The sequence below is a fragment of the Ammospiza nelsoni genome, chromosome 18 (genome assembly GCF_027579445.1).
Source record: "Ammospiza nelsoni isolate bAmmNel1 chromosome 18, bAmmNel1.pri, whole genome shotgun sequence".
In the NCBI taxonomy this organism is placed as follows: Eukaryota; Metazoa; Chordata; class Aves; order Passeriformes; family Passerellidae; genus Ammospiza; species Ammospiza nelsoni.
The window spans coordinates 2,389,182-2,414,588 of NC_080650.1; the positions used below are offsets into that span (position 1 = coordinate 2,389,182).

A 25,407-nucleotide genomic window follows, 5' to 3' on the forward strand; every position below is an offset into this window, starting at 1 on the left:
TGGGTTGTAGTGGATGGTTCTTCTGGGAGGATGGTGCCTGGCCATATCCAGCACCTAGAGAGACTTGTCTTGCTTGTGGGAAATGGGGAAGGAATGGATATGGACAAATCCCAATGTGCTTGAGGGATGAATTATTGTGTAACCTGTAAAAATTCAGATATATTCTGTATATTGTTGGGGAATTAATTAGTGTATAATTGGTAAGGCTCAATCAGACTAGATGTGTATTGAGTTAAAAACTACACAGCTATAATGAATCCTTTTAAAAGAGAAAGGTAGTGTGAAGATTCTTGTTTACTTGCAAATCATAATGGTAGAATGGCTAAAAGGACTAATGAAATACTTGCTTTCATAAAAAGGCATTTAAAATTCAAAGGCAAAGCAAGATTAAAATGTTGTATTTAAATATATTTCCATCATAGAGATTTGAATGGTTGCTTTAGAGAGAAAGTCCTTTGAGCTTTGCATCGTCATATTGTATGTAACAATAGGGGAAGAAACACTTTACATTTGCTCTTTGAAAAGAATTTTTACTTAAAGCATTCATTAAGAATTTAGTATGTTAATTCTGCCCCAAAGTGCACACCAAATACTGGCACAGTTATCAAATCATCAAATATTTTTTCTTCAGTTATAAGGAAGATGTAATTTTAAAAGTAGTGGTGACTTTCAGTGTTTATTTTGTTGAAAGCCTGAAGAATTAATTAATTTATCTTCTGATCTTGACTGTATTAATGTTGGCAGCAAGATCAATAGTCAATAAAAGAAAAGAAAACTTAACATTCAGTTTCAGATAAATTCTGATCAGATCCTAAACCACGGGGCCACAGACTGGACCTGTGGTTCCCAGTTATTACAGATCAAATCTAAAAGATAGGTGAAGCAACTTGATGCCCAACACTTTCTATTATTATTATTATTATTATTATTATTATTATTATTATTATTATTATTATTATTATTATTATTATTATTATTATTATTATTGCCACCCAGCCTGGAAAAGCAGAAGTGCCATTTGGGCTCACTGTGCCTCAGCTGTGAATCAGCAAATGACGTTAATAAGCATTTGTGGACTAAATATATTTTTAAGCTGTCTGGCTGCTTGCTCCTGGTGAGATTTCTGAGATTAATGGTCCTGAAACGTTACTCACATTTGCTCTTCCTCCAGGATGAATCTGACCTGTGCAAGCACTATTATATTTTTTAAATTGCTGTGCAAGAAGTTACAAGAGTGAAGATCAGTTACTGGGTTTTTTTTAAGCTGTTGGCAAGACATAAATTTATGTTAACTGCAGCTAAAGGTATTGATGTTTTTTTCCAAATATTTCAGTTTCTGTAGGGAAGGAAACAGAGTGTATTGATGTTTTATTTATTTTTTGTGTAACACTTTGGTAGCAGGTGCTGGTGTTGAGGCTTGGATCCAAGTCCCAGTCAAGGAAATGTGCTTTATTTGTGTGGTTGTGGACCCAGATTTTGCATGTTCTGGTGCAAACACAGCCCCTGCTGCTGGGAGAGAGAACAGGGAAGGACAACTGTGCCCTTTGTGACCTGAAGGGAAAGGGATAGTGGGAGTTCAGTGAGATAGAGGCAGTTTTAATGTGAGCATGTGGGAACAACAACGTTCCCTGCTCCATCCCCCTGGTAGTGCTGGGAGAGCCCTGGCTCTGCTCTGGCTGCCGCTTGGAGGACAGAGAAACAAAACATTAAAGAAGACCTAAAGGAGCCTGGATATACCTGGGGAGATCATCAGTAGACAGGGGAGTGGAGAGCACATGTGTGTGCCCTAAAGTGCAACCCAGCTCCTTAAAAGCAGCATTAAAACCATATTTTAAAAAACCCAGCATTAAAACCAGTTTGCAGTGGTTGGAGGTGATGATGAGACTGCCCAAATGAATCTCTAGAAAGGCAGAGGGGCTGCCTGGAATGTTGAGCAGAGCAGTAACTTGCTCTGCAAGCAGCGTTACAGGTTCCTTGTGCCCTCAGCCCTCCTGACAAAAATCAGCCTTGGGGAGAGCAGGTGCCTGGAATAGGAGTGGAAATGGGGTGCCTGGGCTTTCCCCCCTGGGTTTGCCCTCCTGGGTGCTGCTGCTTCACCAGCCCTGCCTTTGTGCCCTGTGGGAGCTGCTGGCTCCTTGCTCCTCCAGTTGTGGAAGGATTTGTGGGGTTACAGGGGCAGCGCCAGCTCTGCTCCCACCTCAGACATGGGAGCCTGCCCAGGCTCTGGGGGCTCCCTGAAGGGTCTGTGATGTGCTGGCTTTGTCTGTGGTGTCTCCTCTGTGGCAGTCACAGAGCTCCAAGCTCGGAAGGGAGAAGCTTTGAGGAGAAGTGTTGTACAGAGGGAGCACGTGAGAGTGGTCAGTGCAACGTGTGTGTTTTTTCTTCTCTCTTTTTTTTCCTTCTTAATTTCCATGAGTTAGAGATGACGGTGACTCATGGTTTGGAACACACTTGAAATCCCTGAGGTGCTCATTGCCGCCTACTATCACGTATTGAATTTCTGACATACCGGAGGGATGTCTGCAGAGAAACTCTGATGTGCAATTATAAAATGTTGTAGCTGTATGTTGTTTGCATAGGAGCCATTAGCATGGTGTAACTGGAAAAATAATGCAGCTTTATTCTTGCTCTTGATTTCCCATGGGCATGGCAGTTCAGCAACTGTGTTCTGTCTTTTTCTAGGATGTTGACACATGTGGACCAACAGTGACATCCTTTTTCAGCAATGCTGTTTGTGCTCCCTCCTGCATTCAGAAGCATCTAAAAAGATTTTTTACAGAAGGTAGGTTCTGACATTTCAGCTGGATGGCTGTTCTTTTTCTTATGGGTTAGAAAAAGAAAAAAACATTTAGATATTACTAGGGAGAATGGTAATTTATGTGAGGGATACTAACTTGCTGTTGGTGAGAGGAGATCAACCTTACCTTGGGTTCCACTTGAATAAATGCTTGGGGAAAACGTGGTGAAATGGAGGCTGGAGAATGGCTGCAGGAGCTCTTTGAGAAGGGCTTGGCAGTCACAGGACATGCTTGGCTTAAATTGCATAGATGTGTGCATTGGTAATAAACTTCTTTTGAAAGGAAGCTCACACTCCTTGCCTTTTTCTGTTTAGTCAGCATCCTTTCCTGCTTAGAATATTTCAAATAAATAAATTAAAAGGGAAAATGGCAGCACAGGAGGTGCAATTAATATAATTTTTAATTTAAATCTTAGGTGTGTTTTTTTCCTCAAAGAAAAAAAAAATCTTAACCTTGTTGATTTTATTTGTATTGAAATAAAAAGTAGTATAGCCTCATTTACTGCCATCAAATTGTAGTTTCTACCTTTGTTTGTCCTCTGAGCTTTGGATTTGTTTTGCATTGCCAATGGGATTGAGATGCAGAACTCCCCAATAAACAGTGTGGAAGGGGAAGCAGTTACCTGTGGTGGCTTTAACAAGGAAAAGTGAAGAAGAGATTGTTTTTTATGAATGTGTGTATGTGTGTACCTGCTACTCCCTTATGCTGTCACCTTTGCAGTGCTGCTTGGGGGTTCACTGTGTGTGTCCAGCTCCATCCAAATCTCTTGTGTGAATTCTAGAAATGTATCTCACAGTGTGAGCTCTCACCACAAAATTAGTGGCTGGAGTGTTTTGCTAGACAGGGTGTCAGCCTTTAGCCTGACTGCACAATTCTGCTTCATCTTATTTTCCTCCAGTAGTACATTGCTCAGCACTTACGTGGTTTTTTCCTTTATCAGAAATGGTCTTTTTGACTTCACCAAATGTTTCTTTGGAGTGATACTAAAACTTAACAATAGTCAGGTTTTGCTTCAAGAACAACGAATTGCTGAGAAGAAGAGAAGGAATAAATGAGTTTGGATCTGAGACTGTTCACTTACCAGACTGAAATACACTTTCAGTCTCTCTGGTTTTATACCTCAGGGTCACAGCAGTTACACTGAGATTGCAGTGACACCAGCTCTGTATAAACATGCAATATCTTTATCAGAAATTGTGGTAAACTCTGGGTGATTTGAATACCTTAATTGTCTCCTGTCAGGAAATTGGCTCCCAGTGAATTCATTGCCATTCTCCAGGTTGATTTCCTTCCTGAAGCCTCTCTTTGGGATTAGCAGAGCCCAGTGCCAGGCTGGGTAGGCTGCTCCAGTGCTGTCTTGTCCCTCTGTGGAATACCTGATTTCCTCAGGAGAGAGCCCAGCAGCTCCTGCCTGCCCACTGCAGTTCCAAGGGAGCTGTGGCCAGGTCTCTCTGGGATCAAAAGCTTGAACAGAGGAGTTTATGCTCAGGGAGGCATTAATTGCCATGTGAGTTTGTGCTGCTGTGCTGAGGGGGAATATCTGTATCCCGAGAGCTTTGCCTCCTGTTTTAGGTCACACACTCCCCCACAGGCTCTTGCAGAGGGAGAGTTTTTCTCTGAATTAACCAGAACAGCAGACAAGAAATGCAATCCTTGGCAGAGCTTAGGGTTTGCTTTGCCCCAGGGCTGAGGCTCCATTCATTTTGCTTTCCTGGAGGATTTTACAGGGCTGATGAGATGCCCAAGTGGTCATTAATTCTCTGGGTAGGTGAGGGGAAATTGCCTCCAGAATGGTGTTCACAGGAAAATGAATCCCTGCTCTTGCGTCACCAGAGAGGAGCAACGTCTGTGAGCTGGCAGGTAGGGAATGTAAGGAGAGAAATGGGTTTTAAACCTTGTCAGGGAATGCAGTGCTCATGGAGACAAAGAGCTGAACCACCCTGTCCAGGAAAATGCTGGAGGCACTGGGTGATTTCCCCCTCTGTTCTGCCAGCATTGTCGTGCAGCCCTTTGTTTCTCCAAACCTGAAGGCTTTCAATCCAAACTGCTGGACAGAAGGAAAATTTTGGGAGAATGCTCCTCTGCAAGTCATCCTTGGGAGTGTTTTGCATAGAACTATTTCAAAATCTAGGGAAGTGTCCTGAATCCCTGCTGTGGGCAGAGCCCGGGGGAGGCTGTGCAGCCCTGAGCTGTGTGTGCCGGTGGTGCTGGGAGCTGTGGGGCCTGGCAGGCAGCCAGGGGGATGCAGTGTGATGTAGGATGGGGAGGGACCTGCTGCTCTGTCCCGCAGCATCCTCACTTCCAGCTCTCCTGGGCACTCTGCTGCCTTTTTGTGCTTCTCCTGCTCCTGCAGCAGCCTGGATGGGATGAGTGTGTTCTGTCTGGAGGAAGAGGCAGAGGCTGACACTGGGCAGGAGGATAAGAAAAGGGGGAAGGAAGGTAGATGAGCTTGAATCCAAGGGTGCCTGAGAAGATGTGAGGCAGTCTGGGGACAGGGGATTTGTGCCCTGGGGAAGTGATGTCCCCTCTGAGCAATTTCTGACCCACTGAAGGAATGTGTTGTGTCCTGTCAAAAGGAAGCACAGCCTTGGTTTGCAGTTGCCTCCTTCTGATGTCCTTCCAGCACTCCCTGCCTTGCCTGCAGCACCTGTCCCTGTCCCTGTGTCATGCTGGGCTGTGATTTTCCACCCCTGGCTGTGTGATGTGACCGGCTTTTCTCCATCCAGAGCCTTATGTCCTTTTATGTGGACACAAATTGAGCCCGAACCTTACTTCTTCTGCACCTTGTACTTACCAGGGGACTCAGTGTGGGACCCATGACAGGAGAATTGAACCCCTTGGTAGGGATGAGTTTGTGGAAACTGATTAAATGTGGAGAAATCTATCTTCATGTTGGATCCTTCATCAACTGAAATGAAAAACTCACTGTGAAGAGTTAGATCAAGGGGATAACGCTCCAGGGAGCTGGGTGATGGCTGCTTTTGTACTGGCAGGGAGAGGAGCCCTGTTTGGCAGCAGAATGGAGCAGTGCAATTGTGACATTTGCCTGTCTCAGTGTGTAAAGGTTGACTTGTTACTGTGCCAGGCAGGGAGAAGGGGGAGCTGCTGAGAGGTGAGGAAAGGAGAATGGGATCTTGTAAAGGTGGGAGAGAGTTACAGGTAAACCCATTTAGACCTGCCAGGACACGGATGTTTGGAAAGGTACAGAAGGATCCCTTTTCAAAAAGAAGGGATCTACAGAGCCTCCTGTACAATCTGGCACTATGGAATTCCTCATGGAAACAGGAGTGAGTTTTTCTTTTGGTGGTTTCCCTCCTTTTACAATAGAAACACAAGACACAAGGAACTGTTTGGACATCTTTAACTGAGAGGAAAGGGCTGTGATGCTGCTGTGGTTCTAACCACAAACTAACTGACAGTTTCCTGCTGCAAGTAACTTTCTATAGATCTAAACCTCCTTCATTTGTGTTTGTTTTTCTGTGCTGTTTAAATATCTGATGGAGATTCTGTTGCTGCTAGGCTTCTATTTTTTGACAAAGTCTTTGTAATACTTTTGGAGGATGGTGGCATCATTACAGCACTGATACAAACTCAGGTGGAGTCCAGAAAGTTTCTGTGTTTTACCACCTGGTTTAATGTAGAAGTGAAGAAGTAACACCACTGAATCAGACTGGTTTTGCAGTTACATTTGCATGTACAAAGCTCTGTTTATTTCTGAGGAGAAAAGATGTCATCGTGTGAACCTGCCTGTGTGGCTGAGATGCTTCATGTGATATTTCCATGGCATCATTACTGGCTTCTAATTCTCCTGCCTCCTTCCCACCCTTCTCCCCTGTGATGTGTTAAATATCACAGCTGCAGAAATGAGGGCACGTTTTTTCCCTGCTGTTCCCATTCCAGCTGGAAAACTTGGACAGAACCTTCCCTTGTGGTTTGTGATACTGTAAATAAAGGCTTGGGAGGTCACACGTTCTCCATCTCAAGTTATTTTGATTCCAGAGCTGGAATGGGAGAGGAGGAGGGAGGAGAGGAATAAAAATAAAAAACAAAAACAAAACCTCAAACTCTTGTAGCTTATTGTGGGAAAAAGAGCTCATTAATGCAAAGGGGAAGCAATTGGAACAAAGGCCTTTGCAGAGAGGACTTAGTCTTTGACTGAAGCTGCAACTTGGATAATTAAGGTCAAAGATTTCAAAGGAATCTTCTATAAAGCTTTGAAATAAAAGCTACCTACAAAGCAGAGGCCTTGAACACCAGCTCCTGTGATCTGGGGCTGTTGCTGGGCACTTGCTCTCTGCCTTAAAAGGTGCATCAGCCTGGCTCTATAGGCATGTGGGTGAGTAATTTTACCTGTGTCCCTCTGAACATGGTTACTCATGCTCTGAAATGTCAGTGAAGTGGGCTTTGAGTGTGGAGTGGAGAAGCTGTGGTTTGGGTCTCGCTGGCTGCGGTCGGCTGAGCTGGAGTTGTGTTTGCAGCCCGGGCAGTACCCGTGGACTGGGCTGTGGGGGTGGGAAACCTGTTTGCACATTTTATCAACAGCAGTGGTGCAGTTCAGCCTTCTGAAACCCCACAGAAGCACGGCTGGTACTGCTGCTGTTCACAGCTGGAGTCCCACATCTGCAGGCATGGGCTCCTCAGCTGTGTCCCTTCTCATGTTGGGGTTTGAGGCTGTTGGTACTCACAGAAAACACTCTTTAGGCTTAACCTTATCATGTTTTTCTCTTTTGGTATTTGTGTAATCATGTTTTGGACTGAGTAAGAAATGAGCTCAGGGCAAGGTCCACTGGGCTTTACTACTTGGTGGTGATATGCTGGGTGTGATAGATGTTGGTTCAGAGAGGAGACATCAACGCTTACTGGCAACTGTGGCGTTCACTTTAGTGGAGTACTGAAGAGACCTTTTCCTGGTAATGATTTTTCTGTTGGCTTTTTTATCAAAACAGGATACAAAATGTGAATATAATTAAGCACTGTAGAACTCACATTGTACCTTGACACTACAGAAGTATTTCTTTTTCCATAAACTGTTATATTTATAATATACAGCAGGAACAAAAGAGGAACATTCCACATCTAGATGTTAATCTCTGCACCGGTTAGTCTTTTGATTCAATAACTTTTCTTCCTTGATCTTCTTTCCCTGTTTTTTTTTTCTTTAATAGGCATAGGACATATGGACATAAAAAATAATGGCCCAATTTCACCCCTGCTGTAGCTCATTGACGTCATTAAAGCTACAGCAGGGATGACTTGGCCCAGATTCTTTAAAAATAAGACCTGATGAACAACCTCTCCTGGAAAAGCTCTGTGGAGAAGGTTGTCCTGAGCACAGCACAGAGCAGATGTGCTGCAACTCACCCTGACATTGGATGCCATTCCCCCTGATGCTGTTCCAGTGAGATGCTGGGCCCTTCCTGGAGGGGACAGGAGGCTGCAGATGTGGTCCAGATCTGCTTTTACCATGTCATGGTAGTGTGGTGGAAAGGGGCAATAAATAAAGTGAGAGAAGGGCACTTAAGCAGAGGCAGGTCCGGGTGGAAACCTCCCTTGCTTGGAAGCTGTCTGTGCCAAGGACTGGGCTTGGCACATGGTGAGGCAGAAGATGGAAATGTAGAGTTATCTGTGAAAAACTGTTGCCCTAAGCAGGTTTTTAGGAAGATGATTTAAGTGTGTTTTGCATTTTTGTACTTTTTCCTCGCATCCTCTGCAACGTCTGGGTATTGCCACACAAGGATCAGCCATCTGAGTGTGGCAGTTCCTGGCATAAAGGAGCACTGCAAGGTTCAGTATCTCAGGGTTAGGTCTAAGGTGCAGCTGCTTTTTCAGGGCATATTTCCCTCCTTAGAGCTGGGCATAGAAATAGAAATTCTAGGTAATGTAGATCAAAAAAGGCAATGAATCATGGTGAAGAGTCTGAATTAAGCAGAAAAACGTGCTTTCAGATCTGAACACACTGGAAACGTGCTGTCAGATCTGAACACACTTGAGAACCTTTCACATTTTCACCTTTCACAGAAAGGTGAAAATGTGAAAGGTTCTCAAGAGCTGTTGACTGCTTTCTGTTTACTAAAATAGTGGCGGCAGTTCATAGATGGTGACTCTGAAAATCTTCACACTAACGTACAAAGGGAGTGTTTTACTCCCTGTTATTTATAACTGCAGGGAGAAACACCCTTCAGAGAGCAGTCAGAGCCCCAAAGCTGCATCTGAGGTGGGTGAATGCCTGATCACTTTTTGTACAGCCAGTATTCATTGCCCAGGGTATCTTTAATTTAACTGAATCCTTGGTGGTTATAACTGTGCCTGGCCAAGCCAGGTTCTCTTGCAGTGAGTCCAAGAAATCAGATAGGTCTTTTTCTGATGCCAGACTCTTCTGGTCCATTGAGTATAACTGCAAGAACACATAGTTCCCAAGGAGGAAAATGCTTACTGTGTTTTTGGTGACAGCTGAAGCTAACTTGGGGGAGGGCAAGATGGAGCAAATGGCACTTGTCTGCTTATGAGAGCATGTTCGTTTTGAGGGAGTTTGAGTTGGAAAGTTTTTTGCAGTGAAAAGCCAGAATAGTGTCAAAGTGACATTGACTAGTATAAATAGTGAAGGGAGAATTAAATCTTTAGAATATATTCAGTCCTTTGATTAGTCATCCAAAACTCTGCTGGTAAGACAGTGAAAGAAATCTGGGCTTAACCTGATAAATGTTCTTCTAATGGTGGAACAAGTCAGAAAACCCAAGAATTTAATTCATGATATCCAGAGAGGTCCTGCAGCAGCTGGCAGCAGACTGCTAAGGAAGAGTATTAATCCTAGAGGAAAGAGGGGAAAAGGTAACTGAAAACTCTGCAGCCTTAAGGACTTTTGGAAGTGAAAGATATTTGTTGAAATGCAGATAAAGGTGATTATCTTATTTTATTGCATAGAATACACCCTTGTCTGATTAACTCTCTTGCTTTGAAATTCTCTTTCCTTGTATTGTCTTCATCCATTTCAGTCTCCCCAGTGTCATTGTGGGTGGGCCTGTTTAGGATCTAACCCTGCTTTTACTGAGGTTAAAAGCAAAATTTGATGGGTGTGAAAAGAGCCTGCCCTGGGACTTGAAGTGAACTCCCAACATTTCTCTCTAACCAGACTGATGAGCAGCATGGATTGAATATTTATGCCAGTTCCAATAAAACCTTGATGAATGCAGAGAAGGGTTGAAGAGAGGATTCTACCTGAGTAAAAGAATGTATGAAAATTTTAAATTGCGTATCTTTGTGACTGACCTATAGCAGTTAATTTTCCAGAGCCAAGACTACATTGTCATCAGTTTTAGCAGAGTAGAGAAATGATTAATTTCTGTGGTATACAGAGATCTTTCTTAATAATCAGAAGCATGTCATCTGGTTGAAAATACAATTTTTCAGGAAGGAGGGGAGCTGTGAATGGACAGCAGCTCGTTGTTATGGATGCAGTCAGAGCAGAGGCATCCCTGTGAACCAATTCCAGCTCCCTCTCTGTGGCACTCGGGCAGTGCTGGGGAGGGATGAGCTACAGCCAAGCCTGGTTCCTCTGGAGCTCAGCACGTGGATGTCATGCTGCACACACTCCCCAGGCTGCAGGGGGTTATCAGGGAGATAACCTGGCTGAAGCCCAGCACTTGTGATGGTATCTCAGCCTCACAGCCTCCAGTGGAAACTCCAGGAAGTTCCAGTTCCTACTGAGCCAGCGTGTTGTGTGTGTTAATCCTGCGCAGGGGCTGTGAGGGAGAGGACAGACCCATGTCCTGTTTTGTTTGTGAAGAGTTAAGAGTTGAAATCAAGATGCAGATCAGGAGTGCTCTGAGTACCTAAAGAAAATCCTTTGCCTGTGGTTCCTGCATCATCCCAGCAGTTTATTAGAAAAATAGAAAGAAAAAGAGGGGGAGGCAAATACCATCTGTATTTATTCAGATTAAAAAGGAGAGTGGGGATGGAGCTGTAGGGTGAAGGGGAACTGTTCAGTGCTGAAGCAGAACTTTCAATTTATTTGATGGGAAATTTTAATCTATTGTGGATGATTTAACTGTTAAGCCCTAACTCACTTCAGCTCATCACCTGCTAAGTGCTTTGGTTCCACTGGGTACACTCAAGTCCTGTAGAGGCCCATGAGGTTCAGATCTATTCCTAAGAGCTCACAGAGTGTAGGAAAGAGTGAGGTAAAGGAAACTTTTTAAAAACACTGTGTTTATAAAATAACAAAGAAAATAACCTTGAAATTAATTTGAGCTATCCCCTTGATCAATGGCTCTACATTGTCCACTAATTCTTTTGTATATATAGCTAGAATACAGCCTACCAATAAAAGTTCCCTTCATTTCTTACTATTTTGAGGTTTATTTTGATGGATTATGTTTCTAGGTAACAGTTGAAGGTTATTTCTGGGAAATGCTGCCAGAATGTTTATTAACATGTGACTAGACCCAGGTAGAGTCCCTTGAGAAAATCTGGCTCTTCTGTGCACTCTCAGCAAGGGGCAGTGACTGTGCTGAAGGGTGAGAGTCCTCCCGTTCCCTGCCCACGCTGGGCCTGGAAATAACTCTGTCAATAGTGGAAATGTCACAGCAGGAATGACTCGCTGGATGTGCCCAATTCCGCTTATCTAAATGAGCTGTGATCCTGGATTTAATGTGCTGTTTCATAGTTAAGATAAGAGTCACATGAATTAGATTATTGTTGGGGAAAAAAAAATAGAGGGGTTCTGATATAAATACTTCTGTGGGGAGTTTGGAGAGCATTAGCAAGTCTTTTTACTTTTATGAACAGCAGTGGTCAAAGCAGTTTCCTGCAAGAGATGCTTTCCACGTGATAGGAACTCTAGTCATTAAAAAAGCATGAATTGGATTAACAAGTGTAGAGTTATTTTAATTTGCCTTTGAGTCTTCAGATGTCAGTGCAAGCTTTAATCAGCAGTTGTGCCAGTGAGGAGCCACCTCATGAAATGGAAAGGGAGGATGTGGGCAGAGATGCTCCTGGCTGAGTGGTTCAGGGGCTCCCCTGTGCCCTGAAGGGTCCTGCCCAGCAGCTTCTCAGTTCTCCAGGATGGCATGAGCCCTCATGACCCTTTAGTGGCCTTGTCAGCAACAGCCAAAGGTGTCCCTGTGGTTTGTGGAGCTGAGGACAGGTTCAGCAGAGTAAAAACATGTGGCACAGGTAGTACCAGTCTTGTGACATTGGCAGCTGGCTGTCTCCTGGGCACTTGTCTGATGCCTTTCTTTCAGGTAGACTTCAAAATACTATTTCTTCCTTCTGGGAGCTTCCTCTGCATGTGAAACAAACTCCTGGAGCCCTTTGTCTTTGGTTTCACATCACCCTTATGGCCCGTGGTGCCCATTGCTTTGAGCACCCATCTGTATTCCCTGGGGTTCAGTGGGAGATACAGCAATGACAAATGTTAACAGCTCAAATTCTTCTTTCTGTGTGTGCTTAATAAGCAAAACATCATCTGTGTTGTTTCAGAGGCAGTGATGAGCAGTTCTTTCCTTCCCTGTGTTCTCAGGGCACGGGTGCTCAGCTTTGGCCCAGTACCAGGGATTTTGTCATGAGGCAGAAGCAGGAGGGCACAGAGGGTGTCCCTTCTCAAGGCCATGGTGGGGACAGCAGTGCTGAGCTCCTGATAACCCTGAGGGGAGGGACTGTCCCAGCACTGTGACTTTGCTGGGGCATTCTTAATGCTCATGTCTGAGTGGATGGCTCTGTTCTGCAGGTCATGATCAGGAAAAAGGCAAATTCCCTGGACAGGGTGGCAGGAGGTGCAGGAGGTGAGGCAGCAGGAAGCAGTTCTGTGATCCTGAGCTTCTGTTGGTAGAAAAGTTGTGCTTGTTCTTATTTCTGCTCTGGCTCTCTGCTCTTGGCAAAGTTTGTGTTTAATTTTGTGAGATATTCAGGGCAGTACCTGCCATCTCTCTAGACAGCTGTACTCACTCCTCTTGTTATCACCATGGCTGTTCACTGGTGATAAAGGAGAAGCAGAAGAGGAACCAGGATCCTGATACTTGGGAACAGGGCAACACTTCCATTTGAATTGTCTCTTGTAGCAGAGAGTCCAGGCACTGTGGGGATCTGCTTCCTTGAAGACCTGAAATACACTTTTATTGACTACTCAAACTTTGAAATCACGATGGGACAAAGTAGCAAAACCATTGAAAAGCTTCTTTCCCCACATCTTAGTGCTGTCTTCATGGCTGCCTCTTATGAATCGAAACACCCCCTGTGTCATTCCCTTTCTTTTAATATAAGCTTGTCTCTACTGCAAGTAAATACATTAATTTAATATCCCGGTTGCCTGAAATCAAGTGGCTCCAGTGTTGCCAAACTCGTGTTGCTGGTAGCTCAGGGGGATATTCTGCCCAGCTGTGCTGTGACCATCTGCCATTGGCTTTCCTTTTGCACAAGAGCAGGATCTGGTCACTCACACCACCAACCTTTCATAATCCTCCCTGCCATGCTGATTTAAGGGAAAGTGTCAATTCTCCATCTCCTTCCACCCAAGCCATCACACACGCCCTGACTGTTCCACTTACCACTTTCCTGGCCTGTGGAATCTGCCTCTTTTCCTTATCATTGCCTGGAATCAAAGTGCAGCTTGGGGGAGTGCAGGGTGCCTGCTGCTTCCGCTGAGCTGTTCCCTGGGCTATTCCAGTCACCCCTGAGCTCTGGGCTGCTGCTCCCTGATGTCAAAGCAGAGGAGTAACTCTGCCCAGGGGCTCAACTGCATCAAGCTTTTGGAGATTAAGCTGATTGCACATCTCTCATAAATCAATCTTTCTGTATTAATAAATAAATGCCTGCCATAGTTGCATTATTACAGTTCATGGAAGCTTTCAGAAAGAAAAATTTCCTGAATAAGCCATTTCTGCAGTCTCAGCTGGCTTTTAAAGACTGGTGTCATTAATTGAATTTTGGCTTTTCCTCTGGAATGGGGACTGTGCTTTTTGCTTGAGCATATGGCTGATGTACGTGAAAGAGAATAGGAGATACAGTCTTTAGAGCTACTTGCATGGCTTCTTTGGCCATCAGGTTACTGGGAAGAGTGAGCAGCCTTTCAGTGGGGCTGCCTTACACTGGGGTCTTTGAGGTGTGAGGCTTTCCCCACTGAAGGCCATGTCGTGATTGTTGGTTGGCTGTAGAGACCTGGCTGCTTGTCTGCTGCTGACTCATTCTTCCTGCAAAGTCTCTCTTAAAACCACAAAATGTGGTCTATATATTACAGGTAACCAGATTCTTCTTTCTACAGGGAATGATACTTGTTGGAAATCTATTTTGATTAATTCAGAGCATCACAAATGTAATAATTAAGTGATCCTTAATTTCCATACTCATTTGGTGGAGAGATAGCAGCTTCTTTTTTATAACTGGGCTTTGCCTTTTGAAAATACTCTGACCAGTGTTACAAAGAAACCATATTATAGCCCACCCTTAATAGCCACTGATTAGAGGGTCCTTTGTGAAGTGTTGTCTCTTTCTGACATAAATTAATTAATATGGAACCAGCAAAATTCCTATGGAAACAAAACAGAAGTAAATTTAATACCAGATGAGTGTGTGTTTTGGGCTATGAAAGTGATCATGAAACTCATTTCTTAACAGGACCACTAGAAGAACAAACAAATCTGCAGAGATGTGGTTGTAAGCCTCAGCTAGAAATGTATGTTTGTGGATATAATTAAACTTCAGTTAATAATGTATTGTCCTCAGTCTTGGCAGAGAGCTGGACTTGGGCTGTGGCTACACGTCCAAAGCATTTTTACCAGATTAACTTCCCTGTGCAGCCTGCTCAGGAGCTCTCAAAGCACTTGCAGCTCTCCAGTGGCTGCTCCGCATCTCTGCTCCTCTCTGAGCTCTGAGAGCAGTGAACCCTTCCCTGTGGCCCCGGGTGGCTGTCACTGTCCCTTCCTCAGGCTGCAGTGTGTCAGGGTGATGCTTCCCGATTCACTTTTTGCATTGCAAATCCTGTTTCGTAAGTAAGCCGCTTCCACCGATACCTTAAAGGATTTATTGTCTCTCAGAGCTTTTCTTCACCTGGCAAAAACCAAAATATCATCAGTGTCTTGGAAACCTCTGTGCTGAGCATTGTATGATTAAGCTGTACTTTTGAAGTGACGGGTTTGGGCATATAATTTTCATGACCATCTTTGCTTTCAGGGGTCATAAATACTGGTTCCAGCTGTAATGAAGTGCTGTGCTACTTACTACGTTCTTATCATTGCGTGTGTCTTTTTGTTTAAATTACTAAATCACAGTGGCAATGGCCATAATAATGCGGTTGTTTTATGTCTTGGAACAGGGAAAAATAATTTTATTTAGTTGGAATAATGTAATTGTAACGTGCCTCTGGGTTAGAGTTAAAGGGGGAGGTGGTGCAGGTGGCTGCCAAGGCAGGGCTGTTCTCTGGATGATTTTCTGCAGCAAATTCCACAGCCGTGGAGGGGCAGCACATTTGTTTTTAATGGAACAACTTGTGAGCAAACACCGGGATGTTTATGGTGACAAGGAAAGCACTAGAAAAATAGAGGCAATAAAATCCCACTGGTTAAGGGCAGCACACGGATAATTGGCTCAGTCAGGTGCATCTCGGGGGAGGGATGTGGATCTGAGATCTGGTCTAAGCCATTACTGGCACAACACTTGAGCTCTTTGCACCTCTGAAGGCTGTCTGTAGGGGAGGCAGCTCTGCCTGGGTGGTTTTGTGAGGCAAAGTGCCAGGGAAGGACTCGCAGATCCTCTGATGGAAACTGCTTCAGAGATAAGGTGTTTATTTCCCCTTTTGAAGAGAAAAGATGTGTGATGGTTTCTTGAATCAGGATGACTGCACCAATTCAGATCTAATTTGATAAATGAAGTATAAAGGCCCAGTGAATGACCTTCTGTAAAATCCAAGAGTGCCTGAACTATTTGTTCTCTAAATCTTGCTTCTCATCTCTGTATTTCCTGCTCATGCTGTTCATTAGTCTCCTGTGCCCTGTTGTTTTGGGGCAGATAATGGATAGCTGAGTGGTGATGCTGAAAACAAAGCTCCTGTATAAATAACCTGCTTTTCTCAGCATAAATTCTTCTGGGTATGGGGCACATACCCACACGCTTTTTTTTTACATGTATTAGTATTCCTTATGTAGCCTCTTGGATTCCAGTTGATTGAGGCATCTCTTCCCCTGGTGAAAGCTTACACTGCTGTGGCTTCACACAGACTGTGGTTTATTTCCAAATGAATCATGAGGGTTTTACAAGCTGTAAAACTTCTCTGGAGAGCTTAAGGGTGTGACCAGCTTACAAGCGTGGGTGATTTTTTATTTTTTATTTTTTTTTCTCTTTTTCTGGTTCAGGGCTGAATATGTCCTCAATATCTTCTTGATGTTTTAGGTTGCCAGCAGGATTTGTTTTTCCTTCACATGGGATGCAGCACAATCCCAGACTTTTGTGGCTGCCTCCAAAGCTTTGCTGGCACTCCCCTGGGGACTTGGTGTAGGGAGTGATAAAACTTCATTAGTGTAGGTTCCTCCAGCCAGTGTAAACCTTTTATGAGCAATAAGCTTGTGCATTTGGAGAACAAAATTGCTGATTTCTCTGGCTGGACTTTGCTTAAGGTAAATGTGTCATTTTGCCTTTCACAGCAGCTCTTTGGCCAGGCCTGGGGAGGCAGATTTGACCAGTCCAGCTTAGTCCAAACCACTTCTCTCCCAAGCTGTTTGTTCTCCTGGGATTCTGTTGGTGGTGGAACAGCCCTGCAGAGGGGACTGTGGATTGGCAGGGTTGGTTCCCTTGGGCTCATCCCCTGACCTGCTGGACCTGGAATGTGTGAGCAGCCCTGGGGAGAGCTGGCACATCCACGCCTGGCTCTGGCATGTGCTGGGCTGGGGAAATCTGGAAACCAAAGGGTGTTTGCAGTAGTTGGAGCTCTGGGTGGGGGCTGTAGGAGCATTTCTTGCACAGTGTCCTGCAGGGCTCATCCCAGGTTCCTGCTGCTGGTCTCTCTGCTCTGACTCAGCCTTGGCTGCCCCAAAGAGAGACTTTCTCCAGAGCAGGGCACTGGCCAAGAAATCGGGAGCTGGCAGTGATATGGAGCTGGCAGAGGACAAACCAAGCTGGTAGGAACTGTCAGGAGCTCTGGGAAATAGGGAAAAAAATATCCCCTCTTTTTCAGGCATATGCCAAGGGTAGGTGGTTCAGAAGGGGAATACCTGGCACATTATTATGCCAACTTACCCAGCTGCCCTAACAGGATACTTTTGCCAGGAACCTTTGGACCTATTCTTCTTGGTGTAAACAACATCAAATAAAATACTTGTTACTATAAATAAAATGAGTATGATTACCTGGAGTCTCTGTAGGCACCTCACACGGTCAGCATTTGTTCCTTTCTGCCTCTGCCAGCAATTACTGGAGAAAGAGAGAACCATCAGTGAGCACAGGCATCAGCCAGGCAGCATGGAGGCTCATAATAACTTTCTTTTATGATAAAGGAGATATTTTTATAGTCTGAATTTTTTATTTCACTTTTCCCCTAGTGGGAGAGAATTACTGGTGATGATAGTTGGTGGAGCAGCTCCTGTTGGGAAGCACTGAATGGAGGAAGGATTTATTGAAGGGAATGTGTTGTGAATTCCTTTATAACACACATTTTTTCTTTCCCCTTTATTTAAAGAGGTTGTTTATAACTAAGAGACCATTAGCGCCCAGGAGGTAATTTTGTTTCAGCAGTACCTTATTGAATGAAAGCTTGGTAGTCTGTTTCTGGATGGAAGCCTTGGGAGCAGCTCCTGTGTAATGCTGTACCTACATTTTTTTTTTCATTTCTCCTTTTTTCTACTTTAAATTGCAGTTGGTGCCGTTCCTTCCCATGTAGTTGAATGAACAGCTTTGTGAAGTACATGTCAGCATTTGAATTGTGCTTTTCATTTACTGTAGCCAGTTCCAGGCCTCTCCTTTCACCCCCAGGGTTTCTAGAAGGTTTCTTGACAAATCTCGCTTTTCACCCCCAGCAGCCCAGAGACAAAAACCCAGGAGCTCCTTTGTGTGCTGCTTGGCTGCTTTGCCTGGCTTGCTGATGCTGTTGGAGAAATTCTGTGATTTTTGCAAATGATACTAAAATTAGGGTGTGGCAGAACTGTGCTCTGAGAGTCCTGCTCAGGTTACTGCCCACAGCTCTGCCTCTGCTGAGGAGCAGTCAGAATTTATCAGTGTAAAACCTTCTACACCAAGGGAGTAAACAACACAGATTAACTGGTGCGGGATGCTGAGCACTCAGCTTCCCTTGTTGTGTAAAGTGGGGTTTGTTACTTCTGGCCTGAATACTGACCTCATAATCCTGTGTCTAAAGCACCTGCCAATCATTTCCCACTGTAGCAGTTAAGAGATAAGAGAGAGAAGTGTATGGCAAAGACTGAGGATCATTGCAAGAGCTGTGTTCCTCTTTGGTTTAAAATAATCTTTCATGTGATCAAAGAAAGGGTGATGTGTTCCTAATTATCTCCACTGTAAAATCTTTTGAGCTGTTGCTGTTGCTGCAGAATGTCTAATCCAGAAACCTCTTTTGGTGATAAAAATGGTGAGGGAAGGTCATGTGTATTTTGCATCTTGCCCCTTTTACCCTCCCTTTAGTTAAAGCATTTGGGATGGAATACACTGAGCTACCCAGGTGCAGAGGATATTACAGATTTCCATATTGCAAGCCCTAATTTTAGCTTCTCTCTGCAGGGTTCATGCCAATATTCACCCACTTGCATTTGCACTTTGGGTAGCACTCATTACACAGTGTGAGCTTCGCACATGTGCCACTCCTCCTGCAGAGGGGATTTGTGTTCCTCAGCCAAACCGAGGGGTCTGCGTGGGGCAGGGGCGGGTGGGGAGCTGCTCACAGCTGGGCATGTGTCCCTGCGGAGCCCCGGGCTCGCTGCAGCCTCTTGGAGCCAACTGGATGGGAGCAAGGGGAAAGGAGCTCTGTAATTCCCTTCTGCTCTTGAGTGAAGTGGAGAAATGGCTCTGCCTTGCACGTCGTGCACTTTGGCTGTGGAAGGACTCCCAGTCCAATTTGTCAAGGCAGAGACTTGACGTGAGTCCAAATGTACTTGACAATAGTCTCTCTGCTGTCAAAACCTCTCCTGCTCCTGTGATAAAAACACAGCTCCAAGAAACACTCCTCTCCTTCCTTCCTGTGGCTCTTCAGAAAGACTCTGCATCCCAGAGCTGCTCTGGGGAGGAAGTTCTTTCCTGGATTCAAAGCACTTACCCGTTTCCCATTAAAAAGATTTGACAGAGCAGTGCATTCAAAACAAGATAGCCACAGAGAATTTGAATTTATGCTTTCTTTAATTGGCCCACATAAGATTTTATTTACTGATAGTGTCCAAAGGGAGCTGTCGAAACATTGCAGAAAGAGTGAATGTGTCCATTGTGGTAATGTGCTTTTGATAAATGCATTATGGCATAGTTAAGAAGTCAGGAAGAAGCCTTAATTACTGTTATGAAGCCATTAGAGTCTAAAGCAGCAATTTCATCTCTAGTTGCAATTGTGTTTTATATTTCTTCATTGAAGACTTTTGCACCAAAAAACAGTGCTTGTTTTAGAAGGTAATTTATGCCTTTTATTTCCTTTGCCTTTTTAAAATGGTGCAGAAGTGACTGTGATAGCAGTGAGCTCCACAGATTCACATAAATTAAAAAATCCCACAACCTTTGTGCAGAGCATGTACGGGGAATTCATGCAGGGAAGTGATGCTATATGACCTGCTGATTGTTTTCTTCTGTTACTCATATGGCAAAAGAAATTACTGAGCTTGATTCTCCCATGATGAGGAAAAGAAATAGAGGGAGAGAGGGAAGGATTGGTCTCTAGGAATCTCTTGCAAATGTTCCTGTGGGGTGTGAGGGAAGGAGAAAGACAGGTCTTGGAAACATCTTATTAATGAAAATTGCTTTGGGAGATCAGTCAGTGTTATAATAACCTGCAGATGGGGTCAACAAATTGTCTGTCCCTGGAAACCTCTGTTTTCCACATCATCTGTTCCCCAGCACAGCCAGAATCTCACTTGGATCTCCCCTGACAGCCACCACAAACAAAGTGTTTGGAGCTGACTCTTCTACCAAAAATGTTAGCAAAAAAAAGAGCTTTGTTTTCAGATGTTTGATCTTTTAATGTTTTAAGTTATTCAGCAAAAGGCTGTTTAATGTTCACTCACCTGTTTTTGGTGCTTTGTACATGTTCTTTCGCTCTCGTGTAGCACATTATTTATAGCAGATGTTAATTTAATGGTGTGAACTTTGTTGCCCTTCAGCACACAAGCATCTTAATTTCAAAACCAAAACTGACCAACAGGATTGTAAATCAAAGGTTAACAGGCATAACAGCACAAAGGCATTGTTTGCTTGCTTGTTATACCGATAGTGAGCTGCTTTCTTAAATGGAATATTTCTTTAGCAACAGGAAGGCTCAGTACAAATTGTACTATTATGAGAAAGGAGGAATGAGCATTACTTAGTGTTTTTCCAAAGCTGATTGTTAAAATAATTGCAGGTGCAACACGGTAGGGCTGATGGTTTTTCCAGCAGCTGTGGAAGCAGCTGTGGGTGCCTCCAGCCACTCCACGCCAGCTCTGAACTGGCTCTCACTTGGCCTCACTCTGGGCTCCGACTTCTGGCAGCTTCTTGGAATAGACTGCCCAGAGAAGCTGTGGATGCCCCATCCCTGGAGGTTTCTGTGATTCTAGAGAGCAGTGAGGATCTTTGCTCATAAGCTTTGGAAAGCAGCAGTTAAAGGAGCCCTTCGCAAGAGCAGGAATATCCTCAGTGCACCAACCCTCCCAGGGCAGGCAGCGTGGGGGCCTCCACATCCAGCACTGTGGGGAGCCTTGGGTCATGTTTTTCACGCTCAGTCTGGGATTCAGCCCCTTCAGCTGACACTCAAAGATGTCAGAGATGTCCAGAATGTCTGCTCAGTATGTTGGACCAGTTTTTAACTTTCCCAAAGTGTGTTTATCTTTGCAGGGTGTTTTGCGAGGGCTCTGTTCTTAGGACGGTTTTCTGGTTTGATTCCATTACAAGTAATTAAAAAAAAAAAGGCAGCAAAACCCCTCCAAACTCACCCCCAGCCCCCTCTACCCCAACACTTAACTATTCCAAGGCTATGTGATTTCCCTCTCCATGTGCTTTCAGCATGCTGAGCTTGGGAAGGTGCTGATGGTAAATATCACCACCTTGTTTCCCAAAGCTGTTGGGTAAGATCTCTCACTGCAGCATCTGAAGCATTACTGGAAATATTCAGAACTGTTACAACAACATATCTGCATAATTTTTCTTTTCCAAAAGTCTTTCCCTTCCGTTAATTTTGGGTGGAAGACACTAATCAGAGAGATTCAGGTGTCAGCAAATGTTCCAAGCTCCTGAATCATGCAGCAGAGAGTGAATGCTGAAACATTTCCCTTCCCTTTGGATAGCAGCATTAATTCTCAGAGTGCACTGGTAGTGCTGCTGCAGTTATCATCATATCTGTGTGTTTTCAAGCTGAAGGTGCTTGCAGTTATGATGTTTGTCCTGATTGTCTATTGTTAGAGATGTTCTGGAATTTGGGTTGACTTCTTGAAGTCTGGCACACAGCATAAAAATTCTCTGTGTGCCTCATCTCTGTAGAGTGGCAACACTACAGATTAAACCTAAGTTTTATCTCCAAAGGAGATAGGCTAAGTATTTTTTCCTCTCCAGGGTACTCTACACTGTCTAGCTCTACAATTAAAATGGATGTATCTTTACCTATTTAATATAATACCTATTATTTCCTCTTTGCTTCAAATTTGAGTAATTTGGGGCAGTTCATGCTTCTAATTTAAATGAATTTGTTCACAGCTGTAAGCTTGTAGATGTGTTAGGTAATGTGAAGCTCAAAAGAAACACTGGAAGAGTCCAGAGAAATTTAACCAGATGATTCCTCTGCTCTCCAGGCACAGTTCTGTTGGGTTGTCATCATTGCAGTCAGCTTCACCAGCCTCCAGCACAGCCCTTCCACAACTGTGCATGTATTTATTTATTCAGAGCATCTGGTGTCAATGGCTAACTTGCAGGCTGGTGCTGTTTGACCATTCTGAAGTTTGTTAAAACGTTCCTCAAAAAGCATTAGTGCAGCTGCTTAGTTCTGCATTTCTACTGACAGGGGCTGCCCAGCCTGTCCCTGCCCCGGTGAGGGGATTTAACCAGTTCACCTCTGTCCCTTGTAGAGTTCCTGGGAAGTTTCACCCCAGCTACACACACACTCATCAGTAGATGTTGAAACCAGCCATTGTCTTCAGGCATTTGGGGCAAATGCCGCCAGAAAATGGCACAGAGGACAAAAACTAAATTTGCCTTCTAAAATCCTTTCAGCTATTAACTATTACAGATATAATTAGACACACAGGCAAGGACTATTATCCTATAAATGCCTTTCTAGTCTGTTCTGCTTTTGTAACCTTTTTTTTCATCTGTCATGCTGCCTCGCTGCATTGTTTCTCCTGCAGCCTGGCGTCTCCACCACCGTGTCCCATCGCTGCTCGTGCTTTGCGCTGCCTCTGTTTGCTTTCTCCCTCTATTTACGTCAGAGCTGTCGTCGCTTGGCTCTGCACTGGTGTTCTGGTGTTCTCGTGAAGCCACCATCACTCACACAAATAGGTGGTTCTTATTGCTGCAGGAAAATGGAGAGCTCCTCTCTGCAATCACTCTCTCCCCAGGCAGCGCATCTTCTGCCTTTGCCACTTGGTTGATGAGGATTTTTGGAGTTTTTGTTGTGTTTTTGAAGTGCCTCAGAAAGTTGAAGCTTTGTGTAAATTGGTCCCTGCAGGTGCTGGTGTAGGAGGCAGAATGAGTCCCTTGGAGCAGGGATGCAAGTCCAGGCTGGAAAACCTCCAGGAGCTGCCTGGACATGGTGGGAAGGAAAGCCATGGCTTTCCTGTAAGAACATGCCACAGTTTGCCCAAACCAGACACCTGAGAGCCCCTGAGTGGGCAGGGGATGTGCATCAGGCCCTGGAAATTCACCTGAGCCCTTCCCTGCCTGCACACTGTGGTGTCCTGGAGTGCTGCAGAACCTAGGTGAGGAATCCTCTGAGGTGCTGTGAGGGCCTGAAAAACCCTCATTAGGAACCACACAGCTTTTCCTCCCACAGACAGGACCTTAGAGTGTGGTTTTGTGTGTGCACTTCCATGTGTCTGTGTCAGTGAGAGCTGAGGGTGCTCAGCAGGACTGGGATCCAAGGTACACGGGCAGGGGCACCCACTGAGCAATGCCAGCACCTCGTAGAACAAACAACCCCCCCTAAAACCCACGCTCATCATTTCCCAGACACAGCTGAGATGCTCAGCCCTGCCCACAGGGAGATCGATGGGGTGTTTGGACTCCCTGTTGCTCTCCGTGGAGGTGAGTGTGTTTATGTTATTTAAGGAGTTGGTACATAATCAGTCTTAAAATTAACTGCCTGCCTGTTGACTTGTCACCCTGTGAATGAAAACACATTGCTTGTAATTTGTTTGACATTATTCTGTCCTGTTGTCAGGCTTCTAATTACATTTAGAACATAACCCAGATGTCTGTCTGTCTCCTGTCTCTCTTTTTTTTTTAAATTATCATAATTATTATTATTATTTATCTTTTTTATTGTCAAACATGGAAGGAAGTATTTCTCTGAAGTGATGGAAGTCTGTTTGTTCCTCTCTGTTTCCAGGAGATTAGGAGGTGGCTGCAGGCTTATCTCTTAAAACTGCTCCTTTTACAAGAAGGTGTCACTTTGGGCATCCAAAATTGCAGCTCCCTTGTGACTTTGGTTTGACCTCCTGTGAACTTTAGGGACATTGAAATATGTTTCCATCTACATGAAAGTAGGTGGAAGGTACAGCTTTCTAAATACGATCACAGTCCCCACCTTATTTATTTTTAAAGAAGAGATAAATTGCTTGTGCTTTTAGACGTTTAAAATATTAATGTTATTTAAATATAACAGTGAAAGAGAGGCGAGGCAGAAGGGGTTGCCCTTTCAAAATGTGCGCCAGTGAGCAATCTTTTATGGAAGCCATTGGATAAGCCTGTCATGCTCCTTGCCAACAGTGCCTTTGGATGATTAGCAAAGGAAACTCAAGCTGCTCACTGTGAGGTTTTATTGCTCCAGTCCTATCCTGTAACCTGAATTTTCCTCAAACCACAAGATTTAAGCACCAGAACCACAATTTTTCTATAGAATATTGGATCACCAATATGACCAAGCCCAGTTTTCCAAAAGTATTAAGTCACTTAAACATCCAAGGGCTGCTACTTCCTTAATGGAACTTCTGAATACTTTAACTCTGTTCCTGCTTGGAGAAAACTCTGTTCCCCACTGAACAAGCTCCATCCCCCTTGTGGTGGTTCTTTTTAAACTGCTTCAAGTTTGCAAAGCAACAGGAGTTTGTGCTAACTGTTTCTTGATTCTTGGTCCCTGCTGACTTGAGTTTTTGGTATTATTGATCACCAACTATCCTAGCTCTGAGCTGTGGAGGGTTACTATTATGCTTGGACACTGTTTTCTTAGGCAAAAGAGTCAGATCTGGCCAGTTCCAGCAGGAGACAGATTTTTCTGTTCTGCAAAACCTTGTTCAAACAGAGCTCGTGGTAGGGGAGAAGGTGAAAGTATATGAAAGACACAGTGGGCTGCCATAAGAGAGAAAAAGTGGGAAGAAAGAATAAAAGAAATAAAGCAAGTGTTCAATACAACTGATAAGTGTGAGCCTTAGGCACAGAGACTGCAAATTATGGTGTGGTCCCTGCCATTAGTACAAATACATCCCTGATTTTCCCCTCTGCATCCCTACCCGTGGGATCTTAATGAAGGACAAGCTATGCAAACAAATTTCCTGAACCACTGGTGCCTCAGCTTGAGACGAGCTGTGTTCTGTGCTCTGGGCTGCTCCGTGTGCCTGGGATGGTGCTTTTTGATCTGCTGCTGTTCTGATCAACAGTACTGACCTGCTGTTCCATGGGGTCTGGGCATCTGTCTGTCCTGCCACCTGTGGAGAGGGCTCCTGGCTGTGATGCCAAAGGTTCTTTGAGTCTGCAAAACTGCAGGGACAGAAAGTAAACCTTGGTGTTTTTTTGTGATGGAAGAGCTGCTTCCCCAAAGGGACAGAGCTGGTGGGCAGTGTTGAGCTTGGCTGAAATGCTGCTGGAGAGGGGGATGTTGTCACTTGAAGTTCCTCTCTGATCCCTTCTTGCTTTTGTTGGCAGCCAGCAGTTAAAGGGGGAAAAGGCATTTCTGGCTCTGGGCATCTGGGCCCAAGCCTGGCTGTCACCTCAGCTGCCTCTGAAGATCTTGGTCCTTACAGGAGCTGACAAACAAGAATGAATTGGTGACTCACCAGCACAATAATGTCAGAAATGCTAGTTTTATTTTGCTGTGCCTGCATGTTCTTCAACCTGTAACTATTTATGCATTTTTTAGCCTGAAGAGAGGCTCTTGTGTCCATGTAGAGCAGAGGATGAAAATGCAGAGTGGGTGCTTTTGGAAGAAAAGTCTCTTTGGTGCAGTGGGATGTTGCAGGTGGATGGATGGCTTGGCTTTCACCAATATGAGGAGGATTGGCAGAGCTTGATTTTAGTCCAGGTG

At 44.4% G+C, this 25,407-nt stretch overlaps 1 protein-coding gene across 1 annotated transcript in view; it reads left to right on the top strand.

Moving 5' to 3' along the window:
- The window catches only part of PITPNM2 (phosphatidylinositol transfer protein membrane associated 2), a 118,843-nt gene that overhangs the window by 9,900 nt on the left and 83,536 nt on the right, over positions 1–25,407 (top strand). The window contains exon 2 of the mRNA XM_059485474.1: positions 2,683–2,782. The gene's annotated coding sequence lies outside the window, so the exon portion shown is untranslated. The remainder of the gene's footprint in view (positions 1–2,682; positions 2,783–25,407) is intronic.